An 18,395-nucleotide genomic window follows, 5' to 3' on the forward strand; every position below is an offset into this window, starting at 1 on the left:
AGCAAACAAAAACATTGATTATTATGTCATCTATTTAACAAACCCATTATTTTATTATTTTCTATATCTACATTTATATTTACATTTTGTATTACATGTTTCAGCATCATTTATATGTATCAATTTCTCTGCTTTATCTGTCATACATGTATCTGGTGAATATGTGATTCTTTTTTTTTTTATACATAGCTACTCATCTACTTTGGGTTACAGGCCTGTTAATCTGCTTCACTGTCTAGTCATCTGTCTGCTCATCCATCCATCCATCCTTTTTGTGGCCCCTGGTATTCTGATAGCCACACTTTTTCTTTGAAGATTCTACTAAATATAATCTAAAAATGCCCTGTTCACACAAGCACAAAAAGCCTTACTGCTCCATTATTTTTTTTTCACATTTCCTGTTAATAAGCCTGTAAGCAAGGTATCTTAGTGAACTGGTACCGAGTGCTCAAGTTCATACAAGGCTTATTAGGAAGCAGTTGTACCTCCAGGAAGCATATTTCATTAAAAAACAACAACACACACAAACATAAACTAGCGCATATCTGCTCCTCATAAAAATAACAAATGTATATAACATTTTAAAAAATGCAATAATCAAAAAAAGCCTCTGAGGTGCTGCTATCCCCCTACACTGTGGGTACCTAAGATCAGAAATGAAAAAAGGAGGGAAGCGCTCCAGTATGCTGTGCAACAAGTGCTACCACATATATTGAAGATATTCAGCAAACGTTTTGGGAACAAGCCCTTTCTCAGTGACTCTTGTTCTTAGAATGGAGCGCGTCCCTCCTTTTAAAATTTATATAGTTCAAGTAGAGATTGTAGCCATATTAGTCCAGTGGCGTAGATGTAAAAAACAAATAAAATTCGTATCTTGTAATGCCTTTTTTATTGGATTAACATAATTTTTTAATGACAAGCTTTCAGGAGAACCTCCATACAGGGGTTAAAGCGACATGGGTGCAGATAAGACACAGGTTTGATAGAAAACAGATACCTTCATACATGTATGCATACAGAGGTATAACTAGAAACCAATCGGCCCTGGTGCGAAAACCGCCAGCCATTCTATGTGTCTTATTCCCCCCCCCCACAAGCTCCCTCCAAACGTCTCATCTCCCTCTGCCTCCCCTGCACGTCTCATTCTCCCCCAGTCACTCCATGTTTTTTACCCACTCCTCAGCCCCCCAATGTGTCTCTCCCACCCACCCCCTCCACGTATCTCTCTCACCCCCATATAATTGTTAATAATTTTTTTTATTAGTTTTATCACAAAGTATATAAAATTCATTTACATAAAGAAAAAGTACTTTACAATAATATTACTTTGACACATAATACAAAAGTACAAAGACAACAAACAACAAAAACAACAAACAGTTTATCAATTGACAATGTATGAGTACTTATAATAACCCAAACTGGGTTATAGGCTATTCCCTTTATTAGTCTTCATCGAATATTCACTTCCAAGTTCATAGTCCATTTTCCCCTTTTTCCTATACTTATCACCGTCAACTGCCCCCAACCCTAGTCGGCATTAGACCCCAAAATATGGGGAAGCCCTATGAAATAAGCCTATTTTCAATGCTAAGGTTTGGGACACTCTAAATACAGGAGAAAGAGGAGGAGTGAAAAGAGTCGTACAAAAAAATAACTATAAAAGAAGGAGAACCCCCAAAAACCCAGCAATACCCATACTTCAACATCCACACACATACCAGATACGTTATACCGAGATTCCTTGGGGAGGTGGGCCGACAAGGGGGAGTAACTATAAAGAGTTTTGTCCAAGGGCCAAACAATAGTCATCCCAAAGAGCCCATCTATACTTTGGGACTATATGAGCACCTAAATGACCGTCATCTCTTTCCATTGTCCTATTTCTTTGCATTACCTTTTCCACTTCTGACCACTTTGGCAACCTTCCTCCTTTCCAATTTACAGCAATCAACCATTTCGCCATCGATAAAATATGAAACAGAAAAGATTTTAATGCTTTTGAGTGGTAACTAGGGAAGAGGTGAAACATGGCCAATTCTGGGGTTAATTTAATCTTCTCACCTATAATTCGAGAGATTCCACGTTTGACCTCCTTCCAATACATTTGCATATGGGGGCACGACCACCACATATGTATTGCTGAGCCAACTTGATTACAACCTCTCCAACACATTTTATATATATATCTTCTTTTTTTATTTTCCAAAGCTTAAGTGGTGTTAAATACCATCTGTTTAAGATTTTAAAGTACGTCTCCCTATATGAGACATGTTTGATTAATTTATCCATTGAAGCAAAGGCTCCCAACCACATTTCCATGGGCCATGATTGATTGAGTTCTTCTTCCTAAGTTCTTATATTTAAAGATTTAGTGCCCAAGTCTCTATCTCTCAAGAGACTGAAACATTTTGATAGTAAATGTTGCTTATTAGTTGAACATATTATTTTTTCACAGGGGGTCAGATGTCTAAACTCTTTTAAACATAAACTGGACGTCAAAATCTTAGTCTTCACCTTGATATATTCCATCCACAAGCTAGTTGGAATTTTAAAGTTAGATTGTAAATAATCAAATTAAAGGAATTCATTATTTACATATAAATCACTTAAATATCTGCATCCCGATCTCAATAATATCTCGAGCAGAGGGGAATGAATCTTTTCCTGCAAGCATAAGATGGGAATAATCGGGCTAGGAAATGGAACCAAGGAGTATTTATGGTTTAACTTCAACCAGCTTTTGAAACTATGCCATATAATCGATGATTTACTATACACTATACCAGTGGATAAATCATCTTGTTGAAGGATTGAGTTAAGGTGGGTTAATTTAAGAAAAGAAGCTTCAATCAAGCCCCAATAGTTGTTTATGCCTTCTTCCTCCCATCTCAGCATATGTGCCAGGAGGGAGGCTTCCTGATATTTCTTAATGTCAGGATATGCTATCCCTCCATTAGAAAATGTTTTAACCATCGTGGAAATCTTAATTCTCATTCTTTTATTCTGATGGATAAATACATCAATCACCTTCTGTAATTTATTAAGCAGATAAATGGGACACTGCCAGGGTATGCATTGCATAACATAAGTAATCTTGGGTAATATTGTCATCTTAACCGCTGCTATTCTACCTGACCAAGATATATTTAGATTTTTCCATGTAGCCAACACTTGGATTATATTAGAGTAAACTAATTGAAAATTAACAGTCAGTGTTCTTTTCATTTCAGCGAATAATTTTATTCCTAAATGGGTTATTGAGTATTGCCAATTAAATGGGAAAAGTTGACTTAAAATTTTTTTCTCAGACAGTCCCATATTAAAAGTAACGGCTTCCGTTTTTTTTACATTTAATTTATAATTGGATATTTCACTATACTCTATTATAATATCTTGAAGAGCTTTCAACGATTTTTCAGGTTTACTTAGGGTTATTATTACATCATCCGCATATAAAGAAATTACATGCGATTTTTGATTTACTTCAATTCCTGTTATATCTAAAGATTCCCTTACCGCTATCGCCAGTGGTTCTATAATTAAAGCAAAAACTAAAGGGGATAAAGGGCCACTTTACCTAGTGCCATTTAAAATATCAAACCTTCCTGGCCGGAAATTATGACCAATTACACTAGCACTCGGAGAGGAGTACAAAGCGGCAATCGCCTTAGAGGCAAAGTCGCCTAAGCCATATTTTGACAGAGTGAGGAACATAAAGTCCCAATCCACCCTGTCAAATGCTTTCTCAGAATCGAGTCCCACAAAGACTGCAGCTATGTTTTTATATTTAACCACTGAAATTATATTTAACAGTTTTCTGATGTTATCGGAGCCCAACCTCCCCTGAATAAAACCTGTTTGATCAAAATTGATCAGCTTATGGATATATTGATTCAATCTTTCCGACAAAATTTTAGCATAAATCTTTATATTCACGTTAAGCAACGAGATAGGTCTAAAGTCACTGAATTCTGGGGTTAATTTATTTGTTTTGGGAATTGTAATTATTTGTGCTTCCAACAGCTCTGAGCTCGGCCTGCTTTTTTAATTTCATTAAATGTTTGGCTCATGTAACTGGCAATCTCATCTTGACAGAGTAAATAATATTGATTAATTAGACCATCGGGACCAGGGGCCGAGCCCAATTTCAATTTTGAAATTGCCCATTTAATTTTCCAACTCTGTTTAAATTTTTTTTAGAAAAGTGAATTTTATCAAAAAATTCCACACTTTTTTTCCCCCACCTACTATCTATATTTGGGGAATTCAAATTATAAAGATCACAGTAATATTTCTCAAAACATACGGCAATGTCAAATATATAGCAATACCTCTACCTTGGAATATTTTATACAGGTGTCCTAATGGAGGTATGTTGTACCTTAAAAACAAAAGGCAAAATAACCACACATAGTGTATACCATTAATATAAGTACGTGGTGTATAAAAGAAGGGGAAATATGCCCACTCACACTTTCAGGAGCTAACGATTATAGCTCACTGTGATCGCCTGTAGGGTCTGTAAAGGCGACCCTATCCCTTCTTGGCAGTCGTTCCTTTGTTGCTGGTTTCTCTAAATTAAAACACAGACATCTATGGTGCAGTATTGTAGGTTCCAGTGGTGATGTAAAACAAATAAAATTTGTACTTACAAACCCAGAGCCTTCCACATCGGCTCTGGTCTTAGGGCGTATGTAGTTAAGGACTACAAACCTTCTTTGTAAAAATAGCAGGAGATGCCACAAGTGGTATGAAAAATATTAAGAAATTTATTGTATCACATGAATAAAAAAGAATAATAATATAAAATATATCTATACATAAATTACCACTCGTGGGTTAAAAAGTCCAATGTATGAGTCTCTTTTCTCACAAGGTCCCCAGGACGCGTTTCGCCGATCTGGCTTCTTCAACTGGTGTTTTGGAGAAAGAAAATCTCTCCAAAACATTTTATTTGTTTTACATCACCACTGGAACCTACAATACTGCACCATAGATGTCTGTGTTTTAATTTAGAGAAACCAGCAACAAAGGAACGACTGCCAAGAAGGGATAGGGTCGCCTTTACAGACCCTACAGGCGATCACAGTGAGCTATAATCGTTAGCTCCTGAAAGTGTGAGTGGGCATATTTCCCCTTCTTTTATACACCACGTACTTATATTAATGGTATACACTATGTGTGGTTATTTTGCCTTTTGTTTTTAAGGTACAACATACCTCCATTAGGACACCTGTATAAAATATTCCAAGGTAGAGGTATTGCTATATATTCCGCACTGTACATCACAAATTGTATATATTAGCGCTTCACCGTCACCCTTTTATACTTTGCCTTAAGATAAGTTTTTGGTGTTATAGCAGCTATATTTTGCGGTGTTATACAACAATTATCCACCCTTCCTAAAATAGCGCCAGTACACTCCTACTTCTTCATACGGCAATGTCAACTGGCTTAATAATAAATTCTTTATTATGTAATAATCTATTTATTCTACCATTATTTAATTTTTGTTTCAACTTATTAGCCATCAGTTTCCCAGCTCGATTTTGACCATGATATAATCTTCGTTGCATAACCCATAATGATGTATCAGTCAACAGTTGCTTAATTCTTTTTATTTGTAATTGTATTTCTCAAATTTTATTTGTCTTTAAGTCAGAAGGGGATTTTTTATTCTCCCTGTCTAATAAAGTAAGTTCTATATATAAATCTCTTAAAGATTTACCTCTCTTCTTCTTTAATATTGATTGCCGTTTTATCATTATCCCTCTTATATAGGCTTTATAAGAGAGCCATACTATTTCTTTCGAGTTTACCGTACCATCATTACTTAAAAAGAATGCAACCGTTTCATTTCTCAAATTTTTTAATATTTCCGGGTCCTTTAGTAATTCTATATCCATTCTCCATGGTCTATTATTCTTAACAGGAGAGTCTAAACCCAGACTTATGCCGACCAACCCGTGATCCGACCACGTAATCATCCCCATTTCTGCACGTTGTACTTTATATATACTCTGCCCATCCACAAAAATATAATCCAATCTACTATACATTTTATGTCTGTGAGAAAAAAATGAATAATCCCTCTCTGAAGGATACAATGTTCTCCAAGTGTCATACAAATTATACTTAAGTAATAACTTATAAAACTTTTTGGAGTTATGAATTAAGTGACAATCCGATTTTATTTCTCCTATCGAATTTCTATCCACAATTGGATCCAGAGGTAAATTAAAGTCCCCGCAAACCACCAGAGTTACCATAAAGATTTTTTTCATTAGTTTCAATGTCTGACTAATAAATTTGATTTGTCCTTTATTAGGGGCATACATATTTAAAATCGTGCATTTCTGAGAGTTAATCAAACCTGCCCATAATAAATATCGTCCTTCTTTATCTTTTATGACAATTTCTTCTTTTATTTGTAGAGATTTATTAAATATTACTGAAACCCCTCTTGATTTACTTTTCGCATAAGTAGCACTATAGGGGTTGGAGTAATATCTGTTGCCAAAAAAGGGAATTTTATTAGTTTGCCAATGGGTTTCTTGAATACATATAACATCTGGTTTACCCCTGGACAAATTTTTAAAAGCTATACTCCTTTTGCCCACAGTATTTAAGCCCTGGACGTTTTGACTAATAATCCTCAGATTCATGGAGAGCCATATCCACCACCAATCTGAAGACTTTCCAACCCACCTCCATCAGCACCTTCCACCCCACATCTCGGAACCTCCCAAAGATCAAAACATACACATTCACACCCATTCATCCAAACACTAAACAAATATTGTGATAAAATCATCTTCTTTGAGAATCTACCTACTTAGAAAATCCCCAATCCAAATTCTACCTCCCCTGACAGTGGTGGATAAATCTAAGTATCGCCGAACGAACTTGGTTCGAGGCCTCGGCGGAGGTCGTCGATTGAACCTGCCTGTATGCTTCCTATTCCGCAACCAGAACAGCCTGATACTAATGTACCATTCTTGTTTAAAATTACGAACACTAAAAAGAGACAGAAACAGCCCACAAGGATGAAATCAAACATCCAAAAAGGAAGAGAGAGAGAAAATAAATAAATAAATAATTATATATATATAAAAAAAACAGAAACAAACAAACAAAAAATCCTTAAAATTAACCCACATGGGTTGATAACCCCTATCATAACCTCTTCTCTAAGCCACTCTCATCTAACCCTCCATAAAGTTGAAAAATCTTATATCTAGACATATGGAACCGATTGCTACCTTTGACACTAAACCATTGAGAAGGAAAGGAAAATACATCACGATTAACTAGCTTCCTGGAGATTTACTAAGTATGCTAGAGTCACAGTTGAATATGTCAAAAAGTTTAAGTACGGTATATCATAAATAACTTCCATATTTAAATACCTTCTATAACATCCCCTATTAATTATAAAAACCTTTTATCCAGTGATAGTGTCATATTTTGTACCATTTTCCAGTATAATATGACAAATACTATTATCTCTAATATAATTTGTTACTTTACATTTATATCCATAGGGGCCATTAAGGCCATATAATACAAACCTAATATTGCAAATAAACATTTATCCAATGATAATATCTTGTTTTGTGTAATTTTCCAATACTATATAACCAAAAAATATTATCTCTAATATAATACATGACTATAAATTTATGTCTGTAAAGGCCATTTAATACAAACGTAAATCAAGCTTAGTGAAGAGTGATTACATATTAACCAGTGCTATATTCAAATTTCAAAATATTACATCTTTTACACCAAAAATTAAACCTCCCCCCAAAGAAACAGCCATAACTCAGTTTCACAATTATTTCCATTTGGCTATATCTTAAGCATCCCCCATAGAGTCTATATCTTTAAGATACCTTTCCCCCTCAAGGGGAGAATTAATTACTCTCGTCTCCATTCCTTTTTTAATAAATAGTTTAGTCGGAAAGCCCCATCTGTAAGACATATTCTTATCTCTTAATTCCTTGGTTATCATTCTAAATTCTCTACGCTCTATAATCACTTCTCCAGATATATCAGGAAAGATTTTCAATTGCACATATAGTGCGTCAAAGATTTTACATTCAAAGGCTTTCTGTGATATTTTTTGTTTAAGTGTGAAGGAATGTAATTTCACTATCACATCTCTTGGAAGATCTCTTGAAGTATTATGTGATAACGGTAACCTATGAGCTCTGTCTATCATATAAGCCCTCTCAGAATATGATTTTATCAGAGAGTTCAAAAAAGTTATCACATAATCAAGGAGATCCGCCTGCTCCACTGTTTCAGGTATGCCTCTTATACGAATATTATTATGTCTAGAGAAATTTTCCAATCTACTATATTTTTGTTTCAAACCCAAGAGCTCCTCTCTTAATTTCTGTATTTCTACATTACAATGATTCTGTGATTCTTTTAAAGACTCTTGTTGGATGCTCAAATCTAATACTTTTTTTGATAAAATATTCAAATCTTTGGAATTTTTAGCAATCTCACTTCTAATTTCCTGCACAATTGAGCTCTTTAAGTCTTTCAATAAATCAATCATTACCTCCTTCATAGAAGCTATCGTAAGCTGTTCCTCTCTTTGACTATCCACCTCTGCTGCTTCATCTACTAAAGAGGACTCCGCAGAGGTCATCACATTATCTGAATGGTCTAATTCTTTCTGCGTCTCCAATGTTAATACTGACTCCTCAGGGACTTGACGTTTGGCATTAGGAGTAAAAAAATGACTTGATGGATTTTCATTATCTTTCTCCTTCTCTTTAGCTTTACCTCTTGCACATACTTTTTTCCCCATTCTTGTTTTTCATTTTAACCCTTCTTTTAACAACGGAAAAGCAGAAAGAAAAAAAAAACCTCAAAATAATATTTTACAAGCACTGTAAGTTACAAGGGTAAGCCAGTGGTGTTAGTTACCAAAAACCCACGCAACCACAAAAAAGAAACAAAATGATTATGATTCAAGCAGCTTCTGCCAATATCTTGCCAAATTTTGCGGCCTGTTGTGTTTCCGCTAGACCATCCACTGTCAGCAATCTCTGGAGGCAACCTTGGTGCATATATATATATATATATATATATATATATATATATATATATATATATATACACACATCTAGCTGAATACATGTCTTCAATTTCCCTTTTTGCACCAATGGGAAAAAAAAGAATAAAAAAAAGAAAAAAAAGGGGGGAGAAATAAAGCAAATATGCAGTTTAACAAAAGTTCTGAATAAAGCGGATTATTATCTTCTGCCTTTACTTTAGAACTCCTCGTTCTTCCTCTGCAGGCTATTACCAACTGTCGCAGGCTGTTGCTATTAGCTGGGATAGGAGCCACGTAGAGGTGCCCCAGCACAGTTGAGTCTTATGATAAAGTTAGTTAGCTTTATTTGTTAACTGCTGGATACCGGGAGGGATGGTTTAGGGTAAAGCTGGATAGTTTGAGACTAGGTTGGAATCTTCCTTTGCCTCCTCTTCATCCTATTTTCTTCTATCTTATCTCCCCTCCCAGCTCCTTACTTTTTTGTGAATCTTCTCGCTCAGTTTACTTTCTTCTCCTTTACTTTGTCTCTCCCTTCTTTCTTTTCTTAGGACTTTTCTAAAGAGTTCTCAAGACATCCTCCTCCTCTGAACTTTTATCTTTAATTCTTCTTTTGTAACCTCTTTCACTCTTAAAAATGTATTTCTCTTTTAATAGTAGAAGGCAGCTCACTTGGATTTTACTTTATATTGTTAAATTATTAAATCAGGAGACCCACAGACATGCTGCTACTTCATATTTCACTCTCAAACCCCTCTGCACCTCCCAGGATCTAAAGCCCAGCGTCCACTCACCTCGGCACCATAGAAAACTTCCTCCGAGTTTCTCTCTCCACCAGCGGCGTTAAACAGAGTACAGGGTACAAGGTACAAGGTATAGAGGGGTGTAGAGTGCGATATTCTGGAGCTGTAATAACGAATGCTGTCAGGCGTTCTCATGCGTTGTCGTGCTCTCGTGCTCTCTCAGGCAGCTTGTCCGACCTCCGCCATTGCCCGCTAGTGTCTCGCGCTAACTACTTCCTGGGCGTGACCACATGATTCTCCCATGACTTAGCACCCAAATCTATTTTTCACTATTATTGATACTGACCCCCATATAATTGTAACAGACACACACACTCACTGAAAGAAACACACTCACACTGATAGACAGACACTGACAAACAGACACACACACTAACACACTCTCACAATTAAATTTTGAGGCCCACCCATCCTCTCTACCTTTTGGAGCGCTGGTGTAGGTCCTCTTCCTGGGGTCCAATGTGAGGCTGTGCTGTAATCTAGCAGTTTCTCTCTCCTCCAGTGTGCTGTTTAGTATGCCGGGGGCAAGAATTACGTCATATTCTGGCTCCCGGCATCACAAAGGACGCGCGAGGCAGGAGAGAGGAACTGCCATTTCAGCCTACGTCGCCTGCATCCTGTCTTCCCACCCCCTTCCATATTGGCAGAGTAGGCTAGGGAGCGACCGATATTGATGTTTTAGAGCCGATACCGATATTCTGTGAACTTTCAGGCCAATAGCCGATATAATTTGCCGATATTCTGTACATTTACCATTTTGGAAAATAAAAACTATTTCTAAAGGTAAATGCACAAAATATACATGCCACGTGTAGTGGATGCAGTGTAATTAGACAGGGGAGCTGTGTGTGTTTGTGTAGTGTGTGTGTAGTGGATGCAGTGTGTGTTTGTGTAGTGTGTGTATTGTGGATGCAGTGTGTGTTTGTGTAGTGGATGCAGTGTGTATTTGTCTAGTGTGTGTAGTGGATGCAGTGTGTATTAGTGTAGTGTGTATATAATGAAAGCAGAGTGTTTGTGTAGTGTGTGGGTAGTGTGCGTAAAGTGAATGCAGTGTGTGTGTAAAGTGAATGCTGTATATACTAAATGCAAAGTGTGTGTATTTGTGTAGTGTGTGTATAGTGAATGTAGTGTGTTTATATAATGCAGAGTGTGTGTGTTTGTATAGTGTGTGTATATAATGCAGTGTGTTTGTGTAGTGTGCATTATATAAACACACAACACAAACACACTGCATTATATACACACACTATGCAAACACACTGCATTATATACACACACTACACACAAACACACACTGCATTATATAAACACACTACACAAATACACTGCATTATATAAATACACTATACAAACACACTGCATTATATACACAGTGTGTTTGTGTAGTGTGTATATAATGGAGTGTGTGTGTGAGGGGGCATTTTTAATTAAATTATTATAATTTTTTATAATTTAATTATTATTATTTATTTTTGTTGTCCCCCCTCCCTGCTTGTTACCTGACCAGAGAGGGGGGATATAGCAATCCCTGGTTGTCCAGTGGCATTGGCTGAGCTGTGGGGGGGGCGGGCAGCAAGCGTTTACTCACCTCCCAGCAGCTCCTCCAGCTCCCCAGTGTAAGTCTCGCGGCCAGTGTGCCGCGCGGAGCGTCGCCATGGGCTCTGACGGCCGCTGTCTCTGCCATTGCCACTGGGTGGTCCCGGCCTGACTATTTTCCATAAGTACTATTTTGTATTCTGCATGCGCTATCCATCTTGTCTCTGCCGCAGTATTGCGGTTATTTTACTGGTGACACTTACCCTGTGTGTTTTACCCTAGGTGTCACATTGCAAGCAGTCTCCCTGCTATGGAACCCTCAACCCAAGAACAGAGCTTGCAGGCCATGATTAATGTGTATTAATGTGGCGGTGTCCGCCTCTGTGGAAAAGGCCCTGGCCGGGGCCTTCCCGCAAACCCCGCAGAATTGGGGCTCTAAAATTGGGGCTCATGGTTCTCACCTGACAGACAGACGGCCAGACGTGGTCGTTCCTGGAGTTCCCAACAGGGGACTTGAACCGGGGAACTTCTCAGTACTGGTCTCTCAGATATGAAGTGCAGGCACCAAATGTACTATTTAGCAGTTTAGCACCCAGAAAATAAGAATTTTTACAATTGCGCTGTAACCGCAGTATTTGACACATCTATTTGACTCTCAAATATGAAGAGCACGCCCACAATTTACTATTTAGCAGTTTAGCAGCAAAACAATTAGAATGTTTACAACTGCGCTGTAAGCGCACTATTTGACGCTTCTATTTGACTCTCAGATATGAAGTGCACCCCACTAATGTACTATTTTTCACCCAAAAAATTTACATTTTAAAACTCAGATGTAACTGGAGTATTTGACGCTTCTATTTGACTCTCAGATATGAAGTGCACCCCACTAATGTACTAGTTTGCAGAATTCTTTCCTAATCTGTCCCTGAAAGCGGCAGCATCCTCTCCCTACACTAATAAGAACTCATGTGCGTGCGGCGCTACGTGACTCCAGCTTATTTATAGAGGCTGGGTCACATGCTGCACTGGCCAAACACAGCCATGCCATTAGTAGGCATGGCTGTGATGGCTTCTAAGGGCACACGAGTCAAATGCTTGTTGATTGGCTGCCCTGCAGCCTTTCAAAACACGCCATTAAATCGCCGAACACCGAACTCCAACCCGAACATACAGTGATATGTCCGTGTTCGGGTCCGGGGTCCAAAAAACCTAATGTTCGGTACGAACCCGAACTTTACAGTCTGGGTTCGCTCAACTCTACTTACCAGCCTCTTGTCCCAGGATTATGGCCCATGTATTAGACCTGGATTCAGGACCGGGGAAAGTCTTTGTTCGTGCCTTTTTCCTTCTACAGTTCAGTATATGGGACTACCAAATGGATTGTGCCTATGGTGTTCGTTTACCGAACAACCGAAAAGCCGGACCCCACGCAAGTGGAGTGTGAAGCCCATTTACCTCCCAGGCTGGTAGTTAACCACAGACAAATTGACGAACGGCTGGGTGGTCGCTGTTCATATAGTCGAACATGTGGCGGCGGCCATCTTGTTTAGTCGAACGTGTTCAGCTGTGTTTTGTCGTCGCATTCATGGAACTCAAATTGGACACGCGACTGCACAAACACCGCTGAAAACTTACCTTCTCCGGGACTTCGACGGGAGTCGAACGGTGTTCAACAATTCGAATAGCACTTTAACATTGACTATGTGCATGAACAGTTCCCGTTCGACTATACGAATGGGAACTGTGTGCGGTCGGTCAAAAGAGACTTCCAGGAATTTCCTGAACCCCTGCTCTGATCTGGGTGATTTCTGGATATGTTGTTCACCCAGATCAGGGTGATCAGGGGATGTAATATGGGGATGTGTTATGTTTTGGGGTGTTTGCTGTACTTTGTGGAAAGTGTGTGCTTTTCTGCCTGTGGATAATTAGGTTATTGTATTAGCTACTTTAAATATATCACAGGCAGAGGGGAGGAATTGTTTACTGAATGTGGGAGTGTTGTACTGTTAATGACTGTTTTGATCGGTTTATGTCCCTGTCTTCCATCAGGTCCAGGGAGTGTGCCTCTGGCCTAAAAAAAACTGTATAAATTGTAAGTGCTGGCTTGCATTAACGAGACCTGCTTTACCCCTTCATGAAGTCTTGGCTCCTGTTTGAGGGATTGGATAACTACACTCTTGGGGATTGCTATAATCACAATACTCCCCTGAGTATAATCACTAAGCTCTTGTAAGAGCTTGTTCCTGCTACGCTCTCTGGAGTAGGAGAGGTCTGCCCACTGGGAGCTGGATCCTGGTCTTGGGTCCAGGGTGCGTGGAAGATTGCGAGACCCTGGCAAAGCTGTATTGCTGGAAGTGGGGTCTACAGTGCTTATGGTGTCTGGTGGAGTGCTTGGAGCCCTCGGAAAGCACTAGCAGCATTGATTGATGGAGGTATCCGGTCAGGGTGCCATTGATCTCTTATGTTAAACCTCACAAGCCGGTCTCTTCTCCTACCCTGGCACGATGCATTAGATGGTTGTTATCCTTGGCAGGTGTGGATTCGAAGCTAGTGTAACCTACAATTTTTTCTTTAAGACTGAAATATTCTAACTGCTTGCCCATAGACATTGAGAATATGACATACATGAGATGAGGATGAAAAAGTTACCATTCACCTAAAGATCCTATGAATATATTTACCAGTTTACTTGAAAACAAGAGAAATCTCAATGTATCTTTCCTGGTAAAATATTTTATAAATAAATAAATACCGTATATACTCGAGTATAAGCCGAGTTTTTCAGCCCATTTTTTGGGCTGAAAAACCCCAACTCGGCTTATACTCGAGTCAAGGTCTGTATTATGGCAATTTGCATTGCCATAATACAGACTGGGGGAGAGGGGGGCTGGCAGAGCTGTACTTACCTGTTCTGCAGCTCCTGTCAGCTCTCTCCTCCTCCGCGCCGTCCGTTCAGCACCTCGGTCAGCTCCCAGTGTAAATCTCGCGAGAGCCGCGGCTCTCGCGAGACTTACAGTGTGAGCTGATAGAAGGAGCTGCACGGACGGCGCAGAGGAGGAGAGAGCTGACAGGAGCTGCAGAACAGGTAAGTTACAGCTCTGCCAGCCCCCCTCTCCCCCCCACTGAACTACCACTGGACCACCAGGGAAGGAGAGCCCCCCTCCCTGCCATATAGCAAGCAGGGAGGGGGGACGAAAAAAAAATATAATAAGAAATAATAATAAAAAAAAATAATAATAATAATAAAAAAAATAATAAAAAAAGGGGGTATAAGGACCACTGTGGGGGGGGGGGTATAAGGACCACTATGGGAGGGAGGGGGTGGGATAAGGACCACTATGGGAGGGAGGGGGGTATAAGGACCGCTATGGGAGGGAGGGGGGGGATAAGGACCACTATTGGAGGGAGGGGGTGGGATAAGGACCACTATGGGAGGGAGGGGGTGGGATAAGGACCACTATGGGAGGGAGGGGGGGGGATAAGGACCACTATGGGAGGGAGGGGGGGGATAAGGACTGTAGCGGAGAGCCGATCTTGCACAGCTATTCTCCACTAGAGATTCCAGTGAGGCTCAGGAACAAGGTGATGTTAAGTCCATAGGCAAGGTTTCCAGCAGGTAAAGTAATACAGCAGTATCCCCATCGCAATCCCAATAACTGGACGACACACAGTTTCAGGAGTAGACTGACAAGCTTTATTCCACAGTTCCTTATAAAGCCCTCTCCCATGCAAGGGAGGAGGTTCTAACACTTAAGACATTATCCAATCTCTAAGTAGTAACCTCCCACAGATCTCCTCCCCTCCTCTAGCATCATAATCCCCTTATTGTGTACACAGTTTTCCCCGAGTTTTGGATGTACCCTAAATATTTGACCGACCGCATGGGTAAAGTATCCGAAAACAGTTCCATGCATTTTGGCCCTGCGGTCGGTCACAAACAAGGGAATGAAAACAGGCGAATTGCCTGTGTTATAGAGCCTGGAGAGGGTTTGAATGAATTCCCTTGTTTATGGGGCTCTTTCTACCGAACGGCGGGTCATTCGGTAGTTTCCATACGAATTTCTGGAAGTATGGAGGTCTCAGCGGTGTTTGCCTAGTCAAGTGTCCGATTTTAGTTCCAGACACTCGACGGCAAAACACAGCTGTTCGGTAGTTAAGATGGCCGCCGCCACGTTTTTGTTTCCCGAATGGCGGCCACCCAGAGGACAAAGACCACACTGCACTGATTGCCAATTACCTGTTTGCAACATTGTTGCAAACGGTAATTGGAGGCACACTCATTCCTGGGTGGTCTGGTTGTTCGGTAGTTTCATTCCCTTGTTTTATTTGAATGATTCTACCGAACAACTAGAGGAATACAATTCTTTACATACATTTAACTGTCATTATACCCGGATACCATGCTTTCTATACATGTACATACACATTAAACCAGCCATATGACCAAATACACTTATTCTCATACATGTCGTGGGACAGCCCGGTACCAATCCGCTACACTGCTCCCCCTTGCCCACAAGCCGGCATACACAGTCTGATCCAACACGGATCGGCTTGGGGATGTCCGGGGGCTCACGGATCATTTCTCTAAGTCAGTTTGTCTTGACAACCCGTCAGCATTTCCATTCTGCTTACCCGGCCGGTACTGGATATTAAAGTCAAAAGGCTGTAGCGCCAAACTCCAGCGCAGCAGCCTGGCGTTGTCTCCAGCCACCCGGTTCAGCCAGACTAACGGGTTGTGATCCGTGAGCAAGGAAAAGGGCTGTCCATATAAATAGGGTTGTAGCTTCTTTAGGGCCCACACCACAGCCAGGCATTCCTTTTCGATGGCGGCGTAGCTTACTTCTCGAGGTAACAGTTTGCGACTGATGTAAGCCACTGGATGTTCCCCGCCATCGGCCCCGACTTGACTCAGTACTGCCCCCAATCCAAACATAGAAGCGTCTGTGTGAACAAGAAAACGTTTAGTTGGATTGGGAGCTGCCAAGACAGGGGCATTTATCAGTGCATTTTTCCATTGTTGGAATGCCTGCTCACACTCCGGGGTCCAGTTTACTTGGCGGGGAAGGTTCTTACGGGTCAGGTCAGTGAGGGGTTTGGCCAGGGCGCTATAATTGGGAACAAACTTCCGGTAATACCCTGCTGTCCCTAGAAACGCTAAAACCTGGGTCTTAGTCCTAGGGGTGGGCCACTGGGCTACAGCCTCTACTTTGGCGGGTTCGGGTTTTTGTTTACCGCACCCTACTCTATGTCCCAGGTATTGTACCTCAGCCATGCCGATACTACACTTGGCCGGCTTCAGGGTCAGACCTGCTTCCCTTATCCTATCTAGTACAGCTCCGATGTGAGCTAAGTGTTCCTGCCACGTATTGCTAAAAATAGCAATATCGTCCAGGTAGGCACATGTATAGTCCTGGAATCCATCTAGGAGTCGATCCACCATCCTTTGGAAGGTGGCTGGGGCGTTTTTCATCCCAAATGGCATGACTTTAAACTGGTACAAGCCAAATGGGGTGACAAAGGCCGACTTCGGGATGGCGTCTGGGGCCAGGGGGATTTGCCAATACCCTTTACACAAGTCAATAGTGGTGAGGTATTGGCCCCTGGCCATTCTGTCCAGTAACTCGTCTATCCGGGGCATCGGATAGGCGTCAGATACAGTCTTCTCGTTCAATCTCCTATAGTCCACGCAGAAGCGGGTCGTACCGTCTCGCTTTGGTACGAGGACTACAGGAGATGCCCAAGGACTGTCTGAGGGTTCAATCACCCCCAGTTGGAGCATTTCGTCGATCTCCTTACGCATGTTTGCCCGTACCGCTTCTGGAATGCGGTATGGCGTCTGGCGCATGGGTAGTTGCCCTGGGGTCTCGACCCGGTGAGTTGCCAGAGGCGTGTATCCAGGTACATTAGAGAACGTGTCGCGTTTCTCTTCCAATAGTTGCTGTACCTCGATCCGCTCCTGTGGGCTCAGTCGATCTCCCAGCGTAACCTCCCCTAAATCTCCGGACAGCTGCCCATCCCCCAGCAAATCGGGGAGGGGTAAGCTGTCAAACTCTTCCGTGTTAGGGGCACAGATGGCGGTTACCTCCTCAGTACGCTCGTGGTAGGGCTTCCGCATGTTCACATGGAGCATGCGTCGCCCCCCAGTCCCTGTGCAGGGGCCGATAATATAGGTGGTATCGCATCTTTGCTCCACCACCTTATATGGGCCCTGCCAGGCGGCCTGTAACTTATCATGTCGGACAGGTTTTAAAATTAGTACCTTCTGCCCGACCTGAAAGCTACGGTCCCTGGCTCCCCGATCATACCATGTACGCTGGCGGGTCTGGGCCTCCTGAAGGTTTTCCCGTACCGTCTTGGTCAACGCTTCTAGGCGGTCCCGAAAGGCCAACACATATGGTAGGATGGGAGTGCCATCTGTGCTCCGGTCTCCCTCCCAATGCTCTCTAATAAGATCCAATGGGCCTCGGACCCTCCTTCCAAACAATAATTCAAACGGGGAGAACCCTGTGGATTCCTGCGGCACCTCCCGGTATGCAAATAGGAGGTGCGGCAGGAATCGTTCCCAGTCCTTGTGGGTCTCTGCGAAGGTTCGGAGCATCTGCTTCAAGGTACCATTGAATCGTTCGCAGAGCCCGTTCGTCTGGGGGTGGTAAGGGGCGCTGATAATAGGTTTAATGCCACAGATCCTCCAGAGGTGTTGGGTGAATTCTGCGGTAAACTGGGTACCCTGATCCGAGATAATCTCCCTGGGTAATCCCATCCGGGAGAATATCCGCATGAGGGCATCCGCGACCGTCTCAGCGTGGATGTTGGTCAGAGCCACTGCTTCTGGATACCTGGTGGCATAATCTACGACCGTTAAAATATACCGTTTTCCTGACAGGCTAACTTTATTGAGGGGGCCTATCAGATCCACCGCTATTCGGCTAAAAGGTTCCTCTATTATGGGTAAGGGGTGAAGTTTAGCCTTCCTGCGA

The 18,395-nt window shown here is 41.4% G+C and overlaps 1 protein-coding gene across 1 annotated transcript in view; it reads right to left on the minus strand.

Moving 5' to 3' along the window:
- RTN4RL2 (reticulon 4 receptor like 2) overlaps nt 1-18,395 on the minus strand; it is a 194,593-nt gene that overhangs the window by 121,736 nt on the left and 54,462 nt on the right. The window lies entirely within an intron of this gene.

This window comes from Pelobates fuscus, chromosome 10, assembly GCF_036172605.1.
Source record: "Pelobates fuscus isolate aPelFus1 chromosome 10, aPelFus1.pri, whole genome shotgun sequence".
NCBI classification, from domain to species: Eukaryota; Metazoa; Chordata; class Amphibia; order Anura; family Pelobatidae; genus Pelobates; species Pelobates fuscus.